The sequence below is a fragment of the Anomaloglossus baeobatrachus genome, chromosome 5, assembly GCF_048569485.1.
Source record: "Anomaloglossus baeobatrachus isolate aAnoBae1 chromosome 5, aAnoBae1.hap1, whole genome shotgun sequence".
NCBI classification, from domain to species: domain Eukaryota; kingdom Metazoa; phylum Chordata; class Amphibia; order Anura; family Aromobatidae; genus Anomaloglossus; species Anomaloglossus baeobatrachus.
In genome coordinates, this window is record NC_134357.1 from 37,035,840 (window position 1) to 37,058,607 (window position 22,768).

Consider the following 22,768-nt stretch of genomic DNA (forward strand, 5'->3'; position numbering starts at 1 on the left):
TCCTGGTATATATGTCCCCATCATGGCCACATTCTGGTAAATATGTCCTCCATCCTGGTGTATGACCTCATCATGGCTATATCCTGGTATATATGGCCCCATCCTGGTATATATGGCCCAATCATGGCCCCATCCTTTTATATAGATCCCCAAAATGGCCCCATTCTGGTATATATGTCCCCATCATGGCTCTATCCTGGTATATATGTCCCCATCATGGCCACATTCTGGTAAATATGTCCTCCATCCTGGTGTATGACCTCATCATGGCTATACACTCATATGTATGGCCCCATCCTGGTATACATGTCCCCATCATGGCCCATCCTGGTATATATGTCCCCATCATGGCCATATCCTGGTATATATGTCCCCATCATCGCCCCATCCTGATAAATATGTCCCCCATCCTGGTGTATGACCTCATCATGGCTATATCCTGGTACATCTGGCCCTATCCTGGTATATATGACCCCATCATGGTCCATCTTGGTATATATGTCCCCAAATCATGGCTATATCCTGGTATATATGGCCCCATCCTGGTATATACAGTATGTCCCCATCATAGCTTTATCCTGGTATATATGTCCCTATCATGGCCCATCCTAGTATATATGGCTTCATCTTAGTAAAGCCTCTCTGTAATATAGCAAAAAAAAAAAAAACCCAAACACCAGTATTATAAATGGCACATGGCAGATGAAGGTCAAATATAAGGTTGAAATGGAGCCCAGGTCATTCCAAATTCAAAAAATTCCAATATTTACAGCAATTATAAAGGGCATTTTTTGCTTCTGTAATTTTGAAGTTTTATTATTAAAAAAATAAATAAAACAAATCCAATTGAATCAGCAGAAAAGCTCATTGACTATATTTGTGCCATAGGTAATAACAATAAAATGCAGAACTTTATCACTTGTCAGTGGTATTTTTTTAGTTACAAGAGATTTCTTAATGCGCAGTTATAATATCGCTTCTTCTTAAAGAGACAGAGTAGAAAAAGGGGTGCAGCACTTACAAGCTGTTTGCTATACAACTTTCCAGTGTTGTAGTGAATTACTGAAATAAATGAACTCTTTGATATTCTAATTTATTGAGATGCACTTGTATTTACTTAATTTATTATTGAATTACAAATGTACATATTAACAAACATAAAATTAAATTATATCTCTTACTGTGGAAATAGTAGACAAGATAAGGACAGACAGATATAGATAGTTGGATAGATGGATATTTTATTATTCGCATAATTTGAAGCCTCGTTCCTGTTTCCGCACGGATGGTTGCGTTGGGTTCCGGCGATGCTTACCAGCCAGTTTATAAATCTGCACCTCTTCGCTCTGCTATATCATTAATAAGTTCACCTCCCAACGGCTGATCGTTTTTTTTTGGTTGTCGTAAATCATTTTCTAATTTATAACATGAATAATTGATCTTTCCTCCATCGCCACAACAATAAATCTCTCTATCACACGAGCATAAAAAAATCATAATAATAAAACAGATCAGGATGTTGAGCCATCGATTAGCCGCGTTGATGTCCAGTTTCCATTTAATTCATGTTTTAACCATTAAGGGCGGAAGACTTCTAGCGTTTGGCACGGGATGAGCCTCTACCTGCTGCCCGGCGGTAAGAGCTGCGATGGTTCTTCAAAGTAACGAAGAAGGAAGTTGATTCTATTCCATGGTGCATTAGCGGATGCTGTGAGGAACACGGCTTTAAATATAATTTGCTCAGTCTGGCAGCATAAATGTCACAGTTTATGACGGATTATAAATAGGATATGCAGTTGTTTGAAGGCCGTAAACTCATGTTCTCTGGGGGTACACATTACATTTTGGAAAAGGACAACCTCATGCCAAAGGTAATGTCAGAACATCGTGTTTCATATTGTTTAGTTTCTGCCTTCGAAATTCTTTCTTGTTAACAGAATTTCTTATATCGTAAATCTCTTGACTTTATTTGACTTTTGTTACCAGTGAAAGTATTAGTAAGAGAGATAGATAGATATCAGATGGCTGAATAGACAGACAGATATATAAATTACGGGCATAAAACTATGTGCCCCCTCCACATTCCATCCCCAGGAGCTTCTCTGACCTCCTACTATAGATCCATAGATGTTACGATGGAGTTGGTCCCTCGGCAGGTATAACGGCTCCCACTCTTCTGAGAAGGATTTCTACAAGACTTATGGCCGCTTTACACGCAACGACATCGCTAACGCGATTTCGGTGGGGTCACAGAATTTGTGACGCACATCCAGCCTCGTTAGCGACGTCGTTGCGTGTGAAACTTACGAGCGACCGCTTACCTTATCGTTGCTCGTTGACACGGTGCTCCATTCCCAAATATCGTTGCTGTTGCAGGACGCAGGTTGTTCGCTGTTCCTGCGGCAGCACACATCGCTATGTGTGACATCGCAGGATCGAGGAACAACAACGTACCTGTGGCCGCCGACAATGTGGAAGGAAGGAGGTAGGCAGGATGTTCTGCCTGCTCATCTCCACCCCTCCGCTTCTATTGGGCGGCCGCTTAGTGACGTCGCTGTGATGCCGAATGAACCGCCCTCTTAGAAAGGAGGCGATTCGCCGGTCACAGCGACGTCGCTAGGCAGGTAAGAAGTGTGACGGGTCCAAGAGATGTTGTGTGCCACGGGCAGTGATTTGCCCGTGACACACAACCGACGGGGGCGGGTACGCACGCTAGCGAGATCGCAGTGTGTAAAGCGGCCTTTAGACATCTCCTAAGTCTTGTAGAAATCAATCTCGGAAGAGCAGGAGCCGTTATATCTGCAGAGGGACCAACTCCAACTTTGAGTTGGAGATGTCTCTTTATTTGCCCCTTAATCCAGAAGAACACTTATGGGATCAGCCTATGATGTTGGGGAGTGGTTGGGTGCACAATCTCTGGTCTAGTTTCTGGATGAGAATGAGGTCCAGGTTCTGTACAGTCAGCCATGTTCTTCCACCAAACACCCCCTTCCATGTCTGTATGGACCTTGTGCACTGGACACAGTTATGGGTTGTGAGAGAACAGAATCCATTTTGTTCCTATAATGTCCTTCTTGTCTTATAGCTAATGATGTCATAAGGTTCGGCTAACACTTATGGGAGGGAAAGTTTCACATTTCTGTTCACGCCCCTATTGTTCTTATTGGTGCATAGTTCAGAGGAGTTATTTCTTTGTTTGAGGTACTATATAAACTGGTCATATGATGTAATAAAGCAGAAATTTTCAGTACACCACAACGCATGAGTGCATTGCAATGATTTCCCGAGCGCTCGTAAAACAAATCTTATTAATTTGGAGTTCAAGAGGCATAGAAGGAGTGTGGTCATTAACAGACAAAACCTTGGATAAAAACAAAATGAGCAAATACCTTGCAGTAAGCAAATACGTAATGCCGCGCCCCAGGCAGCCGGGCTGCTCGGATCTGGACGGTCCGTGGCTCAAGGGGTTATGGATCCGAGGGCATCATCGACCAGTTTTAAATGAAAAGGGAAAAAATAAAATAATAAAAAGTCCGACTACGCCACTCGCGGTGTGCAGCCAGGAATAGTAGGGCCGCCGCTGCGGGTTCCCGCCGGGGATGATGGATGGCGGCAGCGTGGATGGTGGAGCCCTCCGCGAGCAGGGCTTTTCCCCAGGGGTAGGTGAAGGGTTAACGTGAAGGCGCAAGGCAATAAATCAGTCCAGACAGAGAGTGCAGTTCGGTTGTCTTTACTTACTGAGTTCGCACCCTGGAGACATGCTGGATCCCAGGTGCGCCTGAGTCCTCTATAGCTATGCCAGCCAACCTGGTGCCACTCTCCCACCGATGCACTCTGGTGTATTTGTCGGTCCTCCCTGGCATGGAGTTCCTGGAGGTTCGGCTGGTGTCTGGGTCCTGCCGAAGGCAGATTGGACTATTTAAGGGAATATGTCCCGGTCCTCCCTTTGCTGCTGTTGCTTCGGATGTTAGAGATGGCAGATGAGTCCTGAAAAGCCACCTGCCTGGCAGAGTTAACAGATGACTTGAAGTCCTGTTCTGTTCTGGGATCTGCACCCCGTGCGTGCAAAGTACTGGGAGCACTGGATGTCCACCCCACAGGATCCCTCTGTCCTTAGAGTTTGCTCTCTCGCTCTCCAGCTACTTTCTCCTCTGAGTGGCTGTTCTTTCTACTCCGGGGTCTTTGCTACTTTCACTGTGTCTCAAGATTCCGTTGCCTGTCTTGACACCTGTCCTTTTACTACTGCACACTTCTCACTCTTCTCCTCAACTCTCAACTCCTTTTTCCTTCCACTCCTTTCTCTCCCTCTGTCTTCCGCTGACTACCCACACTTCCCAGGTCACTTGCTCCTCCCCAGGTCTGGTCCCTCCCTTCCCAGTTGGCTGCCTGTTAGCTCCCATTGCCCAGCCCTGTCACCTGACTCTAAGGGGGTCTCCCACCCTGGTTGTGAGTGTAAATGTACTGGTGTGCTAGTGTGTGTACTGACTGGCACAGTCATGTTGGACCCGAGCTGTTACCTTGTTGTTACCTTATTTTATGACACCTGGTTACTGCAGGGGTGTCACACGTAACCAGTAATAGAACATGTAAATAACATAGGGGATTTAGTTGATAGTTGATGCTATTTTGATCAAAGAAACGTAAAAGTCATCCCTCCACCACAAAGTGTACCCAATTAGGATTGACCTTAAAGCCTGCTATACATGTTACGATTTCGCATACGATATCGTATGCGATCGTAACCATCCCCATCGTATGTGCAGCACGTTCAATTTGTTGAATGTGTCGCACAAACGATTAACCCCCGTCACACGTACTTACCCGTCCATACGACCTCGCTGTGGGTGGCGTACATCCACTTCCTGGAGTGGGAGCGATGTTCGGGTCACAGCGGCGTCATGCGCCATCCAGCCAATAGAAGCGGAGGGGCGAAGATGAACGGGACGTAAACATCCCGCCCACCTCCTTCCTTCTGCATTGTCGGCGGGAGCCGCGGACGGAGGTAAGCTGTCGTTCAATGTTCCCGGGGTGTCACACACTGCGATGTGTGCTGCCTCGGGAACATTGCACAACTGCACGTTCATTTTTTGAGGAATGAACGATGTGCATGCGATGAACGGATTTTCGTTCAATCGCAATTGCACGGAGGTTTTACACGCTACAATCATACTTAAGATGCCCGATGTGCGTCACTTACGACGTGACCCCGCCGACACATTGTAAGATTTATTGTAGCGTGTAAAGCGCCCTTAACTCTTGTAGTTCACCTCGCTATAGACATAATAGAAGAGGAGCAGAGCATGTCCTTATACTCATCCTCCGCTCAGATCCCTGGCCTCTCCCCCTCTCCCGGCCCGTTGTCCTCTACACCTCCCTGTGTCACATCTCCAGCACAGCATTCGCTCTAGTATTCAGAGTTAAATCCGAATACGCACGTTACTCCTGGCCTGGAGTCAAAACCAGGTTGGAGTTACGACACAATGGAGATATGGAGGACAGGATAAAGGGTGGGGAGCACTGGGGGTGTCCTGAAGGGTGAGCGATGAGGTGACTATGTTTTTATTTCCTTTTTAACCTTTTGCCGACCTTCTATTCTTTAGCAAGACAGCAAGCGCAGCTGTCCACCATTTTTCTAATTATTCTTGTTCTCCAAAATGAAGATTTTTCTCTAGTAGAAGTCAATCCCAATTGGATACATTTGCCCACCACAACGTCCTGGCTCAATAATAGGGACCGTGAGGAGGACTCTATATTGTCCATGAGACCTAATAATGCAAATTTCCCGGATTTTGTCTTCCGGAACTATTATGCAACCGAGGATTTTAAATACAGAATTGCAAAAGACGTGCAAATTAGAGAAGAATTGGAAAGAATGACATTTTCCATAGACAGTGAATCTTTAATTCTCCGGTGTCTGACTTTTTTCATGTTTCACATATCGTCCAATCTAAAGAATTAAGCAGGCGAGCCAAGATGAAAAGCAAAACCTCTATTCTCATTTTTTCATCTTCAATCAGACAATGAGAAACAGCGGCGCCGTCTTAGGTCCCCATCTCCCCTCCCCCCCAACCCAACTCCGTAAAATAAGTCTAATATTAAAAGCCCAGACTGTTGTTCTAATGAGCAAATTAATCCAAGCAGAAACCGTGATTCTAAACTGATAATGGTGATCAAATATTGCGGGAATGAAATGCACCAGATGAGAAGAAGTTGCTATCTCATCTCTTATGACAGCACACATCATTACACCACAAGTTCAAAACAGCAAAATGTCCTGAGCAATGGGGCAACTCGCGCTCTGGCGACAAGTTTTATTTTAACGCTTTCCGTACGAGGAGCTGTCATATCAGGAGACAAGATGTAATTAAATAGGACGGTAAACCTGCACCTTGTCATATCTCCTCCATACAGTGACATGCAAAAGTTTGGGCACCCCCAGTCAATATTACTGTGATTGTGAGCGGTTAAGCAGGTTGAAGATGACATAATCTATGAAAAGCAAAAAATTAAAGATGGCACATTTCCTTTGTATTTTAGGCAAAAAAAATATTTATTTTATTTTATTTTACATTTTAAAATTAACAAAAAAGGACAATGGGCCAAATCAAAAATTTGGGCACCCTGCATGGTTAGTACAGTGATATGAAAAAGTTTGGGCACCCCTATTAATGTTAACCTTTTTTCTTTATAACAATTTGGGTTTTTGCAACAGCTATTTCAGTTTCATATATCTAATAACTGATGGACTGAGTAATATTTCTGGATTGAAATGAGGTTTATTGTACTAACAGAAAATGTGCAATCTGCATTTAAACAAAATTTGACCGGTGCAAAAGTATGGGCACCCTTATCAATTTCTTGATTTGAACACTCCTAACTAGTTTTTACTGACTTACTAAAGTACTAAATTGGTTTTGTAAACTCATTGAGCTTTGAACTTCATAGGCAGGTGTATCCAATCATGAGAAAAGGTATTTAAGGTGGCCACTTGCAAGTTGTTCTATTTGAATCTCCTATGAAGAGTAGCATCATGGGCTCCTCAAAACAACTCTCAAATGATCTGAAAACAAAGATTATTCAACATAGTTGTTCAGGGGAAGGATACAAAAAGTTGTCGAAGAGATTTAAACTGTCGGTTTCCACTGTGAGGAACATAGTAAGGAAATGGAAGAACACAGGTACAGTTCTTGTTAAGCCCAGAAGTGGCAGGCCAAGAAAAATATCAGAAAGTCAGAGAAGAAGAATGGTGAGAACAGTCAAGGACAATCCACAGACCACCTCCAAAGACCTGCAGCATCATCTTGCTGCAGATGGTGTCAATGTGCATCGGTCAACAATACAGCGCACGTTGCACAAGGAGAAGCTGTATGGCCGAGTGATGCGAAAGAAGTCGTTTCTGCAAGCACACCACAAACAGAGTCGCCTGAGGTATGCAAAAGCATATTTGGACAAGTCAGTTACATTTTGGAAGAAGGTCCTGTGGACTGATGAAACAAAGATTGAGTTGTTTGGTCATACAAAAAGGCGTTATGCATGGAGGCAAAAAAACACGGCATTCCAAGAAAAGCACTTGCTACCCACAGTAAATTTGGTGGAGGTTCCATCATGCTTTGGGGCTGTGTGGCCAATGCCAGCACCGGGAATCTTGTTATAGTTGAGGGTCTCATGGATTCAACTCAGTATCAGCAGATTCTTGACAATAATGTGCAAGAATCAGTGACGAAGTTAAAGTTACGCAGGGGATGGATATTTCAGCAAGACAATGATCCAAAACACCGCTCCAAATCTACTCAGGCATTCATGCAGAGGAACAATTACAATGTTCTGGAATGGCCATCCAAGTCCCCAGACCTGAATATCATTGAAAATCTGTGAGATGATTTGAAGCGTGCTGTCCATGCTCGGCGACCATCAAACTTAACTGAACTGGAATTGTTTTGCAAACAGGAATGGTCAAATATACCTTCATCCAGGAACTCATTAAAAGCTACAGGAAGCGACTAGAGGCTGTGATTTTTGCAAAAGGAGGATCTACAAAATATTAATGTCACTTTTATGTTGAGGTGCCCATACTTTTGCACCGGTCAAATTTTGTTTAAATGCAGATTGCACATTTTCTGTAAGTACAATAAACCTCATTTCAATCCAGAAATATTACTCAGTCCATCAGTTATTAGATATATGAAACTGAAATAGCTGCAAAAAAACAAATTGTTATAAAGAAAAAAGGTTAACATTAATAGGGGTGCCCAAACTTTTTCATATGACTGTACCTAGTAGCACCCACTTTGGCTTGTAAACTCTTTTTGTAGCAGCCAAGAGTCTTTCAATTCTTGTCTGAGGGATTTTCATCCATTTTTCCTTGGAGACATTTTCCAGTTCTATGACATTCCAGACTTGTCTTCCAGTTCTGTGAGAAATCTGGGTCGTCTTCCATGCACTGCTCTTCCTTGGCAAAGTCTTCCAGTTCTGTAAGGTTCCTGGTCATCTTGCATGTACTGCTCTTCCTTGGAGACGTCTTCCAGTTCTATGAGATTCCTGACTCGTCTTGCATGCACTGCTCTTCCTTGGCAAAGTCTTCCAGTTCTGTAAGATTCCTGGTCATCTTGCATGTACTGCTCTTCCTTCTAGAGATCTTCCTGTTCTGTGAGATTCTTGGCTTGTCTTCCAGTTCTGTGAGATTTCTGGGTCGTCTTCCATGCACTGCTCTTCTTTGGAGACGTCTTCCAGTTCTGTAATATTCCTGGTCATCTTGCATGTACTGCTCTTCCTTGGAGACGTCTTCCAGTTCTGTGAGATTCCTGGCTCATCTTGCATGCTCTGCTCTTCCTTGGAAAAGTCTTTCAGTTCTGTGAGATTCCTGGCTCATCTTGCATGCAGCGCTCTTTCCTGGAGACATCTTCCAGTTCTGTGAGTTTCCCGGCTTGTGTTCCAGTTCTGTGAGATTTGTAGCTTGTCTTCCATGCACTGCTCTTTTGAGCTCTAGACACAGATTTTTAATGATGTTGAGATCTGGGGACTGTGAGAGCCTCTGTAAATCCTTCAACTTGGTCCTTTTGAGGTCATCTATTGTGGATTTTGATGTATGTTTAGCATCATTATCCATTTGTAGAATTCATCCTCTTTTCATATTCAGCTATTTTACAGATGGTGTTATGGTTGCATCAAGAATTTGTTGATAGTCATTGAATCCTTTCTTCCCTATACCCGTGAAATGTTCCCAATGCCATTGACTACAACACAATTGATCCACCCCCATGCTTAATGGTTGGCGAGATATTCTTTTCCTGAAATTCCGTGCCCTTTTTTCTACACACATACTTTTCATCATTGTTGCCAAAGAGTTCTATTTCAACCTCATCGCTCCACGGGACTTGTTTCCAAACTGCATCAGCTTGTATATATGTTATTTTGCATACTTCTGATGCTGAATTTTATGGTGGGGACACAGGAGAGATTTTCTTCTGATGAGTCTTCCATGAAGGCCATATTTGTGCAGGTGTCTCTGAACAGTGGAACAATGTACCACAACTTCAGAGTCTGCTATATCTCCCTGAAGATCTTTTGCAGTCAAGCAGGAGTTCTGCAATCCTACGAGAAGCTCTCACAGAAATTTTGACATCCACTGTACCAGTTAATTGCCATTAATTACATTTTGAACTGAGAAAAGGGCAGCTTGAAAATGCTTTGCTATTTTCTTATAGCACTCTCTTGCTTTGTGGGCCTCCACCATTTTAATTTTCAAAGTGCTAGGCAGCTGCTTAGAAGAAGCCATGGCTGCTGTTTTTTGGCAGAAGATTAGAGGAGGCTGGGTTTTTATAAAGCTGTGAATTTGGCATAGTATGGTTTTTCCTAACGATGATAGTGAACAAAGGAAATGTGTAATCTTTAACTTTATGCCTTTTAGAGATCATTTCATATTCGACTTGCTGAACTTTTCACATTAACAATATTTTTGACCAGGGGTGCCCAAACTTTTGCATGCCACTATATACTATGAGGTTATTGCTTCCTGTTAGCAGCCATTTAAAACTAAAAAATAGGCTGATAGTAATGTTTTTTCCACACAATAAATGTCCAAAAAATCCATGCCCCCACAATCGTAATTGTAATTGTTTTACATTAGTGGCCCTTTTCAAAACTGTGAAAATTCATGTCATAATAACCGCTTAATCTTTCTTTTAGAAATGAGCATTTGTTGAGTTCAACTAAAGAGTAAAGGCTACTTTACACACTGCGATATCGGTCCCGATATCGCTAGTGTGCGTACCCGCCCCCATCTGTTGCGCGACATGGGCATATCGCTGCCCGTGCCGCACAACATCGCCCAGAGCCGTCACACATACTTACCTGTCCGGCGACGTCGCTGTGACCGGCGAACCGCCTCCTTTCTAAGGGGGCGGTCCGTGCGGCGTCACAGCGACGTCACTGAACCGCCGCCCAATCGCAGCGGAGGGGCGGAGATGAGCGGGACGTAACATCCCGCCCACCTCCTTCCTTCCGCATAGCGGCCGGGAGACAGGTAGGGAGACGTTCCTCGCTCCTGCGGCGTCACACGCAGCGATGTGTGATGCCGCAGGAACGAGGAACAACCTCGTTACTGCTGAAGTAACGATTTTTGGGAATTAGGACCCGTGTAGCCGATTAGCGATAAATCACGCTTTTGCGACGATTTTACATCGCTGAACGCTGTTACACAAAGCTATATCGCTAACGATTGCGGAAGTGCGTCACCAAAACCGTGACCCCAACGACAAAATTCGGGCGATATCGCAGTGTGTAAAGCCCGCATTAGAAAATTCCTGAGTCCAAGTGTACTTAGTTTTCATCCATCCAGCCTGACAACTGCAGCTTGTACTGAGCAGTGAGAGATCTCAGCAACGAGGAGAAGGTACCTTGAGGTTCTGTTAATCAGGTGAGGTAGCTGGAGATTGATAAATGGCAGAAAGGAGGGACACAGAGGAGCTGTCAGTCAGACAATGTGGGTAAATATTCAGCAGCATGTTAGATGGGCACTGAGCAAATTACAATTACGCTAAGTAGTTATTTACTCAATCAACAGCATAGATTAGGGACACTGAGGAACTTACTTTGAAGCTAGGTTGGTGGAGTTTCATCAGCATCATGGAGGAGGGACACTGAAAAACTTACTTTCACACTAGGTTGGTGGAGATTCATCAGCAGCATGGAGGAGAAACATTGAGGAACTTACTTTCACACCAGGTTGGTAGAGATTTATCAGCAGCATGGAGGAGAGACATTCAGGAACTTACTTTCACACTAGGTTGGTGGAGATTCATCAGCAGCATGGAGGAGGGACACTGAGGAACTTACTTTGAAGCTAGGTTGGTGGAGATTCATCAGCAGCATGGAGGAGAAACATTGAGGAACTTACTTTCACACTAGGTTGGTAGAGATTCATCAGCAGCATGGAGAACAGACATTGAAAAACTTACTTTGAAGCTAGGTTGGTGGAAATTCATCAGCAGTATAGTAGTATAGTGGAGAGACACTGAAGAACTTACTTTGAAGGTTGGTGGAGATTCTTCAGCGGCATGGATGAGGCACACTGAAAAGCTTACTTTGACGCTAGGTTCATGGAGATTCATCAGCAGCATGGAGGAGAGACACTAAGGAACTTTCTTTCCCACTAGGGTGGTGGAAATTCATCATCAGCATGGAGGAGGGAGAGTGAGGAACTTACTTTGAAGCTAGGTTGGTGGAGAATCATCAGGAGTATGGTGAAGAGACACTGAGGAATGTACTTTCAAGTTAGGCTGGTGAAGATTCATCAGGAGCATGGATCACGAACACTGAGGAACTTATTTTGAAGCTACTGTGGCGCCCCTGCGGCTTCAGGCACCACAGGGTACTGCACCTCACCAGAGGTGCATGCAAAGAAAAAATCTGGCAATAAAACGTCCTTATTCAAGAATTTTTCTTTCATAAAATTCCAACTATATTCATACTAATAAAATCCATAAAGGTGTATGACCATGAAGATGCGGTTAACGCATTTCAGAAGTAAACCTTCTTTACTCATAACCATGACAAATACATACACAAAATGGGCAGTATTCATTACTCGAGGTGCAGTATTCATCTCGGATATGCAGGAGGTAGTCACCGGTAATCACCACCAACACACTCATCCAACACATAAACACGGGGGCTCGTCCTCTGGGACTGGGCTAGGGTAGGTGCTGGGGTGGCCTTCATAAGGTATGGGACCTCTTGCCAACTAGTTCAGCAACCCGGGAGGCGGGGCACCAACAAGGGAAGTTAGGAGCCATCTCACACACAAGGGAGTCAAGAAGAGAACTTCGGAGACAGCAGGCATCTGGAGGGACTCGGGAACAATCAAAAACACCGACAATTCGGGGCCTGTGGTCTGGAACTGGAAGCTCGACCTGGGTTCTTAGGAAAGAAGGGGGATCCCAGGGTACGCGGGGAGTGCAGAAGGCACCCGTGACCCGTACCATGGCCCAGGTGCTGGGGTGGAGGGAAACCGTCGAAAGGTGACGCATAGAAGGAACAGCCAGCCTCAACCTCCGAAGTATCCGGGATCGGCTGAAGCTCATCACAGCGTAGCTCGGTGCTCTAACAGCAGTGTGTAACCAGTGAGTAAAAGAACTTGAACTGCATCCTCTGTGTCGTCCCATCACTACCGGCGCTCGCAACCTCGCGCCCCTTCGCCGTAGGTGACTACTACCACCAGAATCCTCCCTGGGGCCTAGCTCTACCTGTGGAGAGCTGCAACACCCGAGCTGCGTCACTATCTGCCCCAGAAGTGAGAAGTCCTGCAGAGGCGGCTGCACTCCACAGGTGGTGTAATGAACAACTACCCCCATCGTCTCCATCCCCAGCTTTATTGACACCGCCGGGGTCACAAAACTGGGCAAGGCCACCGCGGCGACCCAGGAGAAACACCTCGGCCCGGTGATGGGTAACTCAAGACCCCGTGGGCGCGTCACTATGTAGGTGGAGATTCATCAGCAGCATGGAGTAGGGACACTGAGGAACTCACTTTGAAGCTAAATTGGTGGAGATTCATCAGCAGTATGGCGGAGAGACACTGAGGAACTTACTTTCAAGGTAGGTTGGTGGAGATTCATCCACAGCATGGAGGAGAGGAATTGAGGAACTTACTTTCACACTAGGTTGGTGGTGATTCATCAGCAGCATGGAGGAGAGACACTGGGAAACTTACTTTGAAGGTTGGTGGAGATTCGTCAGCAGCATGGAGGAGAGACACTGGGAAACTTACTTTGAAGCTGGGTTGGTGAAGATTCATCTGCAGCATGGAGATCGGACACTAAGGAACTTAATTTCATACTAGGTTGGTGGTGATTCATCAGCAGCATGGAGGAGGCACACTAAGGAAATTACTTAGAAGCTAGGTAGATGGAGATTCATCAACAGCATGGAGGAGGGACACTGACGAGCTTACTTTCAAGCTATGTTGGTGGAGATTCATCAGCAGCATGGAGGAGGGACACTGAGGAGCTTTCAAGCAGGCAATTCTGAGCTGAGATCGATTGTGACTTACATATTAAAAAATAAGTGCACAAGATTTAAGAGATCTATTGCAGAATGTTTGTAATTTGCATTGTGAAATCAGTGACAGATCCAAATTAAGGATTCGGGGTTTGGTTAAATAGCAATTCCCTAGTTTACCAGATTTGGAATAGCTCCCTTAGGCAGTAGTGATCCCATAATACAGGGAGGCAACAGCCGAAAATTAAAGTTTTCCATTAATCTCCCTGCAGTCAGCAGTCACAGGCCACAGGCTACAGTAACCGATGGCCAGAGGAGACTCCGCAATGGTAAGAAACTGTAATAGACACTGGTAAATTGCTTCAAAGCTGATATGTCTCCAGATTTCACAATACGTAAACTATTACTTCTCTTAATCCCGGTGTACTTACTTTCAAAATCCATGTCAGAATGGCTGTACAATCCGGATAATAAGATAAGTGTTACTCCAGCTCTAGCTGGACTCATAAATTACTTATTTTAATATCAGGTTTGAAAGCTTTAAAAATGGATCTTACAGATATTCTGACACAGATTTTAGGATAAGTACACCAGCCTCATCAGATATGAGATTTATTGTATTTAATAATGTCTTGTGAAGTTTGTATTGTGAAATCTGATGACAAATTCTTATATAATTCAATTCACTATGCTTCAATTATAGTAACCTAGCTGAGGACATACAGACGTGTCAGTGGTTACATTTTGACCATGGTGGTAACATTCCCCATAGGCACTATTTCGATAATGGACCCCCCACCTATCAAGGGCCATTTCTTACAGTAGTGTATATTCATGTGTACTGATGAGCAGACCCGTGGAAGTTCGGGTACAGCCATACTTAAGATAAAAGTTCGGTCCGGTTCAGGACCTGGACCTGACCCCGGACCCTGAACCCTATATGAGTCAATGGGGACCCGGGCTTATGTGTGCTGTAAAATGGCTGTAAAATGGTTATAGTAAGAGGCTGCAAAAGGAAACTAATTAGGGCAGTTGTCCTGCAAACAAATGTGGATGGGGAATAAATAAAATAATATATATATGTGGACTGCAACCTATTTTTATAACCAGCATAGGTAAAGCAGGCAGTTGGGGGCTGGTATTATCAGGGTGGGAAGGTCCATGGTTATTTGTCACCTCCCAGGCTAAATATAGCAGCCCGAACCACCCCAGAAGTGGTGCATCCATTAGATACACCAATTCCAGCTCTTTGCCCGCCTGTTCCTAATTGCCCTGGTGTGGTGGTGTGACGCCCTGGCCTATCAGGTCGTCACAAGGGCGCCATGCAATCTGTCCTTCTGCATGGTACCCGCTCCTCCTTGGTTACGGGTCCTGTCCCTTTGGCGTTGCTAAGAACAGGTATACACAATTCCTGAGGAACACTCTGCACCATATCCACCAAACACCCATTGGGCAGCCTGAGGGGAATAGGGCCGCCCAGATGGAGGAATGGTAGAAGGAGGGCCAGAAGTGTCAGTTGTAGTCAGAGAGTGTCAGTGAGCAGTGACAGGAAAAGGTCACGCTGCGGAGATGGGCTCCTGTACCCGTTCCAGGTGCCAGACGTTGGCCTGGAAGGAGCTGGAACCTCGGTCGCAGGGGGTAATGGCAGGGGGCACGGTACTGCCACGGAGGGCAGTTTGGCCGCCTTGTGCTACAACCGGGCAGGGGCCAGGGCACGATTGGGTACGCGGACCCTAGGCTGGGAAGTAGCTTTATGCAGCCCAGTAATTCACCCGACGAGGACGGAATCTTCATGAACCGCTCTCCACCCGCTCCAAAATCGGGGTACTAGCGCAACGAGGGGGATAGGACTTGCCAAATCTGTCCAGAAAATCCAAAGCGTGAACCCTGAGAGCAGGCTCACCTTGCTAGCCACGCAGGTGAGCGGGGCCCGAGTAGTCTTAGGCGTAAGGGATCCACCAAGACTAAACACAGTGCCAAGGGACAAGGCTTCAGACCAACCAACAACGCCAAAAGGGCACGGACCCAGCGTGCTCGAACTAAAGCTGCAGAGCATTGAAGACTTTAGTTTACCTGGTGTTAGTGTCAGCATCTCTGGACTGTGTGAGTACGTTGTGGCCCTTTGCTTCCAACGGGTCCCCAGCCTGCCGTCACCGAGCCCCGGGACACCTTCCCCTGTCCACGGAGGGGTTAACATCACCAGCTGCCATTCCATCGCTCCCGGGCGCTCTCCCTCTCTCCTAAATGCAGCAGCGGTGGTATCCCATTTTACCATGACCCGTGGGTGGCGTCACGAACAATATCCAATCCACTCTTTCTCCCCCCTTTTTTCATTTTCGAGCGGTCGCGCGACCCCGCCTCGGGTCCGGAGACCCCTCGAGCCACTGCGGATCCGGATCCGAGCAGCCCGTCGGCTGTCGCGGGAGCGGTACAGTGGTAATCGAGGTAATACTTTTGGGATTGATGTCAGCTGTGAATTGACAGCTGGCATCAAGCCCAGAGGTTACTAATGGAGAGGCATCTATCAGACATCCCCATTACTAACCCGGCAAGTGTACAGTCAAAACACACACAGTAAAAAATATTTTATTTGAATAACAACTCCCCTGTACTCCATGTTCACCAATTTATTAAGTAAGCAGAAATCCTCGAAGTTCTGACATAATCCAATGTTGTAATGTCCCATTACGCCCATCGAGTCCTATGGTGCTTTGTTCTCAGAACAAAGCTCCATAGGTCACTGCCAGTCAGTGGTAGGTATGGAATTTCTCACTAGAAAAGTCTTTGTTCTGTTCATGTTTGCTCATCCCTACTCATGTGGCAGCGAAGCCTTTGAGGCTCCAAAAATCAGGGGTGACCTCCTCCCATAGCTTCATCCCTGTCACGTATTTTTGAATCTCCAGCTTCTTATTTAGATGAGACAAGAGATGAGCACTCATGAGGGATAATCATGGTAATATATTTCCTTTTCTCAGTCACTGGGAATATCGCCTTTGTTGCTGATAGTACAAATGGAGCATTCTTAATAAGCGCCGTCATGTTGTATTAACTGGATGAAATTAACACACGCAGAGAAGTAGCACGGCTCAGTGTCTGCCGTCAGAGAGTTCAGTTTCTTTGGCAAAAGTTCCCATTATCTCAGTGTTGTTTTATGTAAATCCCAGTTAACACTACAGCTCAGCTATTCAACAGTCCAGACGCTTCGCTTATTGCAGGGCATGGAAGGAGGTACTGCACTAGTGGATGGGGGGAGGAGACAGCACATGGGGAAAGGAGACAGTGCACGGGGTGGAGACAGCACACAGGGAGGAGACAGTGCACAGGAAGGAGACAGCACACGGGGAGGAGACAGTGCACAGGAAGGAGACAGCACACGGGGAGGAGACAGCACACGGGGAGGAGACAGTGCACAGGAAGGAGACAGCACACGGGGAGGAGACAGCACACGGGGAGGAGACAGTGCACAGGAAGGAGACAGCACATGGGGAGGAGACAGCACATGGGGAGGAAACAGCACATGGGGAAAGGAGACAGTGCACGGGGAGGAGACAGTGCAAAGGGAGTAGACAGTGGAAGGGGAGGAGACAGCGCACAAGGGGAGGAGACAGCACACAGAGAGGAGACAGTGCATGTGGAGGAGACAGCACATGGGGAAGAAACAGCACATGGGGAAAAGACAGTGCATAGAGAAAAAATAGTGCACGGGGAGGAGACAGCGAGACAGTGCATGGGGAGGAGACAGCGCATGGGGAGAGCTGACAGCGCACGGGGAAAAGACAGCTCACAGGGGAGGAGACATTGCAGCAGGGAGGAGACAGCGCACAGGGGAGAAGACAATGTACAGGGGAGGAGACAACACATAGGGAGGAAACAGAGCATAAGGAGGAGACAGTGTACAGGCGCAGGAGACCGCACACGAGGGAGGAGACAGCACACAGGGGAGGAGAAAGTGCTTGGGGAAGGGACAGCATGTGGGGAGGAGACAGCACACAGTGGGAAGACAGTGCACAGGAAGAGGAGACAGTGCACAAGGTGGAGCAGATTGCAACACTGCACTAAGAAAACACTCAGGGATGCAGCAGTGACACTAACACCCCTGAAACGAGTGTCACTGATGGTGCTTCATTTGAGGGAGGGTTATAAGCTGTGACAGTGACCACAGCCTCTGTCCCCTAATGACGCTTTAAATATCCCAGCATGCACTGGGCTGCTCAAATGAATCATCGTCAGATCAGGAAATAGAAAAATAAAACAGAATACAGTAGCTGTTAGATAATATTGTTAAGGAATCTTAAGGATTTTTTAAAGCAAGAATATTAGACAATAGCTTAGATTATGGGAAGAAATAGATAGGAAGTTAGGAGAAAAATGCTTTACTTTTGGACAACCACATTAATGATGAAGGTCATGTGCACTTTGCTCACTGATACAAATGACATAGGTTGACGCATTCCCTACGTGAATGGATAACATAAGAATTCAAATTTTACGACACAGAGTGTTTTGTACGGTACGTTTTGGAATTTTTCTGCTCCTTCTGGTCCGGACCTCGACCATTACTACCACTACTAGTAACAATTCTGTGATGTTTCGGTCGTGTTATTCAGAAGTCGCTGTATTACTGCATTCATGTATTGTTATCCTCGTATCGTTATAGTCAGGAGTGAGAAGATCTGAAATATTCATGTCGTCTGTCGCGTTTTACACCTCTCCACCAACATTTACAAGAATACAAGTGTCTCCTGCTTCTCTATCATCCATAAATATTTCATTTCTCAAAATAAAAATATTTTATTAAACATCAATTTTATGAATTCGCATTTCAAAAAAGAAAACTAAAAAATCAACAACTTCGCGAAGGCTGTGGGTGTAAGCAGAGCCTGTCTGCTCTGAGTAATATATGAGCCACGTTTTATGGGATTTCAGGTTATTACTTTTAAGAAGTTCTGCAATGTCCTCACTGATGCTTCCCGTAAAGAGATCTTTGATGGGGTTCATGAATACTTCAGTAGCACGCACGGCATGTAATGCACTCCGCCACACGCTATTGTACATAGATCACATATCATATTGTCGCTATGATGCGTGCTAAATGCTAAGTGCTGCTCTTGAGTAAAAGCATTATCAACCTGAATATTACGTATATTTCTAGGTAAAGTACAGATGTAGCAGAGCTGAGTGTTTAACATTTATAATGCACCGATTCATATTATATAAACTGTACGTGTAGCATTCTGTTACCTGTCTGCAGATTCCTATATGTGATCAGGAACCTCCTTATTAGTAGAGATTTGATAAGAATGAAATTTGTATGGAATTTTTAGGAATTCGTCAAGTTCACGCAAATCACGTAGAGTGGCCACCCCCATTTTTACACATAGTAGAAGAGTGCAGCAGCCAGAGAAGAATCTCATGGCTTCAGATCAATAATATCTTACAGCAATCGTATCACATGGTATAGTGTAGCGCCCCTGAAGCCATCAGAGAGCTACAAGGTTCTGCATCCCCACTGGGATGCAGGGCCTAACCCCTTAGGGACCCGGAAACCCAGTGCCGGTGTCACACAAATCCCAGATCCCTCATACAATGGTACCCAGCTAGGGTCAGACCAATGGATGGCCGCCTCGAGGTGGAGCCAGTCCAGTCCACTAGTTGACCAGGTGGGGGGGGGGGGCGGACTGTGGAGAAGGAGAAAGAGACAGTAATGGAGTAGGAGTAAGACTGTGAAGGTGTGGAGATGGACTGTCCTGTAGTGAGCAGTAACGTGGTGCCCAGAAGAGTAGTTGCCGGTAGAATACGGTGGAGTGCTCCCGGAACTACGCACTGACGGGGTACAGGACCCTAGGACAAGCAGGCTTGTTAACACCTGAACAGCAAGGGGACCATCAAGGACCTTGCTAACCCTAAGAATCCGAAGACTCAGTAGCAAAGGGAGAACCGGTGACAGGACCAGAGACTCCAACCCCACAGGGTTCACGCTACTGTCAGGTGGACAGCAGTGGAACAATACCACCAGACGGGGACCCCCAGTTGCTCTACGCCACGGGGACCCACTAAACAAAGACAAGTGCAGAGGAGGAAGGCACTAGATTACTAACTGGCACTGGGTACAAGGGAACCTGAAGGTGAAACCAGTCAGCCTCGGGTAACCAGTTAGCATCACCGGACATTGAGTAAAAAAAAAAGTGGCACTAAACTTTTGTGTGGACTCCCTTCTTCCAACATCTGTCACAACACCTACCCTCTGGGGCCTGGCTCTGCTTGCAGAGGGCCTACCATCCAGGCTGCCATTAACACCAGCCCCAGCAGCGAACATTGTGCAGCGGTGGCTCCATACACATAGCCGCAACACCGTAAGTGGCGTCACATGTGAACATTATAATCCCCTGCAAATATACCCCCTTTACAAAAAGGGCCGAGGGCACGGAACCGGCAATGGCCACCACCGTGACATCCTCCAAACGTACACTGCCCGGGACCGAGTATTCCTGGGCGACACAATAGCACAGCCAATCAGAAGGGACTTTTACAGCCAGTATAAAAGCTGAGGCAGGGAATGCAGCAGCTGCTTTGTATTGATTCTAGCTACAGGATGTTAACGCTCACAGCTTAGGCATAGAGATAGTATCATGGCAAGGGAGAAAGGCTATACCACCAGTATAGGACAACACACCACACAGGTAGGGGGAAGAGATACCTTAAAGTTAGGGAAAAAGGGAAGTGGTGATCCCTGACAAAAACCTTCAGCTGGTGCCTGCTGTCCCTCACCACCCTGGGTGTTCCTCACCTATGCGCCAAGCCGGATATCTGACCCTAAGTATCTCTAGCACTGGGCCCTAAATGGGGAATGGGAGAGATGAGCTGTTCGTCCATCTCATTTAACACTAAAGGAAGACACAAGGGAACAATACAATAGAAACACGACCGCAATCACCAGAGCCCTGGTAGATAGCAAAAGACAAACACTTATCTGAGCATCTACAACGGCAAAATTCTCGGAAGCACCAGAAGATGACCTATTCAGAGCTCAGCAAGGAACAAACTATAAAAAGCACCCAAACAACCCCAGGGTGAGGTTATTAAGGAAGTCAAAGGATATCAACTGCTATGGAGGACTGACAGTTTCCCATGGTCCTAGAGTCCACTGGCTTCAGTAACAGAAAACTGTCAGATAACAACAAGTGCCTCCAATCTCTGTGATGGTCTAGTATTTGCTGCCACTGGATTGTCAGCTTGCAGTGACACCTCCGTGACAGGCCGTGACACATTCATGACAGATAGGGAGAGAAATCCATAATCAGTGAGCGAACTGTACAGATAATGTCTGACAGGGAAGAAAGGTTATGATCTGTTTACTCATAGCCATATACGCCAAGGATACTTCAATAATGCTAAGGCTGGGTTTGAGTTAATGAGCTTGATAAGGTTGGCTACAGTTCTAGGAGACCTCAGAGTGTTACACGCTTTTTTTTTTTTAAGGCCATTGTTGGCTTTGGAGTGCTTTCGATTAGCAGAATATTGATTAGCCAGAAATCAAATTTTCCTGGCAAAACTGGCAAAGCTGGTGAATCTGCATTTCAACAGATTCACTCATCACTAATCAACAGAGAATCAGTCTAAGTTAAAAAAGTGAATACAAGGGAGGGAGAGGAGGGAGATGAAGCTGGAGTATGTTAGTGCTTGGTTATGTCACAGCCGAGGACAGGCTGTATAGGACAACACAAAGGGAAGGGGAAAGGAATGCCCTATCACTAAGGAAAGGGTGGATGTGGTGACCCCTGAAAACAAGCTGCAGCTCACCATCACTGCCCTACACAGGTTCTGCACCTGTCGCCAAGCAAGAATACCTCGACCCTAGTCAAACCCTGGTCTGGGCCCTAAGAAAGGAAGGAAGGTATGAGCTCTTCGTCAACACCACTATCAGTAAAGGAAGAAACAAGGGAACAATACTGAGCAAACACAACAGCAATAACCAGAGCCCTGGTAGATGGATAAAGACAACACTTATCTGAGCGTCAGCAACCACAGAAGTCTGGAGCAACAGAAGATAACCTTTCCAGAGCTCAGCAAGAAACAAACTATAAACCGCACCCAAACCACCCCAGGGTGAGGTTTATAAAGAATGTCAGAGGCTAGCAACTGAGAGGAAAAACTGACAGTTGTCCAGGGTCCTAGAGTCCGCTGCTGCAGAAACAGTGAACTGTCAGATAACAACACATACCGCCAATCTCTGGGATTTTCTAACACTCGCTGCCACTGGATTGTCAGCCGGCTGTGACACAAACGTGACAGTGTGAGAGGAACAGGGGGGAGGAACAGTAGACCATACACTGATTTACATTGAATGTAATATCAAAGCACAGCAGTCCCCCGGGGGTGCCTGCAAGCACACAGCATGGTATATTGAATCCGGGTTTATAAATGGAATTTGGAGGTTTGTAAAAAAACCAGAGCTCCAACCTGTATAATGAACCAATCAATGATTCCCCCGGTGCTGAAAATCAGCGCATCCACAATAGATTTCCTCATTGTGTAGAAGCAATATTGAACTAAAAGTAATTGCTCAGCCATCAAATTGGAAAACACTCTATGCAGGTGCCAACTTTTAACACTCAAGAGACAGATTTCTTGCACCCATTGGATCATTTTGCAATTGCCATCCCTGTCAATCAGCAGACCAGGGGAGGGCCTAATGAAAATGGATTTGGATGGTCTGGATACCCCTAACACACATACTGTGTTTCCAAGAAAGTAAGCTCTACCCCGAAAATAAGCCCAAGCAGGAGTTTTTGGCCTTTCCGGAGTAAGGCTTAACTATAAGCCCTACCAGGAAAATAAGCTCTAGTTGCGGTTCAATAATGAAGAGGCCATGCAGATAAAAAAAGTTAAAGAATACAGCAAGACACTTCATTATAGAAAGCAGACACCCCCCAAAAAAGGAAGACCCCGCAATCATATTCACCAGACCCTGAATGGGAGGACTTACGATGGAACACACACACATCAGATTACACACACAATCAAACATCAAATTGCACAAACAATCACACTTTAGTTCCACCGCAATTCCTCAACATGTTGAGGCCACAAGCAATAAGTATCACTGGATGTTGTGTATGTGTGATCTGATGTGTGTGTGATCTGATGTGTGTGGGAATGCCAGCCGGAAGCAGGGGAGGACAACTGTGGAACACACCTGCTTGGAGCACCCAATGAGGATCGCAGGAGGACCTGGGAACAATGCGGACATCTGGGGTCTGGTAAGTATGAT